This window comes from Chrysochloris asiatica, unplaced genomic scaffold (genome assembly GCF_000296735.1).
Source record: "Chrysochloris asiatica unplaced genomic scaffold, ChrAsi1.0 scaffold00007, whole genome shotgun sequence".
NCBI lineage: Eukaryota > Metazoa > Chordata > Mammalia > Afrosoricida > Chrysochloridae > Chrysochloris > Chrysochloris asiatica.
Window position 1 is genome coordinate 25,899,090 of NW_006408525.1, and position 1,383 is coordinate 25,900,472.

The window sequence follows — 1,383 nt, forward strand, 5'->3', positions numbered from 1 at the left end:
GAAGCCAGGTCGAGTGGGTATTATCTGTAAGTGTGGGTGTTCTTATGCATGTGCCCTCTCTTCTCATCAGCTGGATGCTTCACTCTCCACTCTAATCCTCTGTGGGTATGTCACTGACCCTGGGCCCAAGAGTTGTCAGGTCTTGCCACACTGCTGGCCAACCAGGTCTCAACCCGAGTTCACAGAAGTCTATTAAATATTGTAGGGTTTAGCTCGCAGCTTCATTGCAGTTTTTCCCTCACTTCCCCTTATCAGTGACCAACATGGTCACCAATCAGAGCAAATGTCTGCTTGTGTGTTCCTACTGAGTCTTAGTCGTGGAAGAGGGTTTGCCCTGAGGGGAACTGACCACTTGCCTTGATGTCTCCAGGGCGAGCAACTTGTTTGTTCTTGTAGTAATCAGTCAGACTGCCATTATTGTTTTGTATTTTGCTTCTCAGTCTTTCTTTCAAGAATTACCTTCTCTTCTTCTAGTTGCTCCAGGCTGGTCTGCTTGTCCTTTCACATGGAAATTTTCCACCTCAGAAGATTCTGGTTGAGGTTCAGAATTCCACCTATGGTCTTATGTAATGCAGAGGCTCCACAGGAAGCCTCCTTCACTGGGCACATTGTAGCCCCATTTTAGATATTCCAATCAGTTACAGGCAGAAGATGGACAGACAAGCTTTCTATGGTGATGTTTCTGGCTATTCCTTTCTCTTCTCCTCAAGTGTCCATTTTATAATGGTATGCCAGGGAAACCAAGATTCAAAAGACAGCCAAGCATCTTAACATTATTTCCCCCCTTTTGCCCATTCCAACCATGCCTCAATCCCTGTATCCCAGAGCCCTGTTGTTCCAAGGTTGCGTATACATCATTAGTTACCTCTGTCTCGCTTAGTCCATGCAAACCTGCCTAATTGTTTTCCCATTCCCCTCCCCCTTCTTGGGTATTGCCCCCTCCATAGCACACAAACTATCCTATGTCTATTCCCTACCCTGTGCTCCGCTTTCCCCTCCCTCCCCTCACCCCACATCCCAGTACCAGCAATGAATCCCCTTTACTCCCCCTTTAGTATGGGTTCTTTTCCTTAGTCTTTTACAGTAGTGGTCCTATGCAATATTTCTCCTTTTGCGACAGATTAATTTCACTTAATCAGACTAAAATTAAACGACATATTGCATTAGGCAAATCTGCTACACAAGACCTTTTGAAAGTGTTGAAGAGCATAGATGTCAGCTTGAGGACTAAGGTGCGCCTGACCCAAGCCATGGTATTTTCAATTACCTCATATGCATGCGAAAGCAGGACAGTGAATAAGGAAGACCATAGAAGAATTGATGCTTTTGAGTTATGGTGTTGGAGGAGAATATTGAAAGTGCCATGGGCTGCCAAAAGAACCA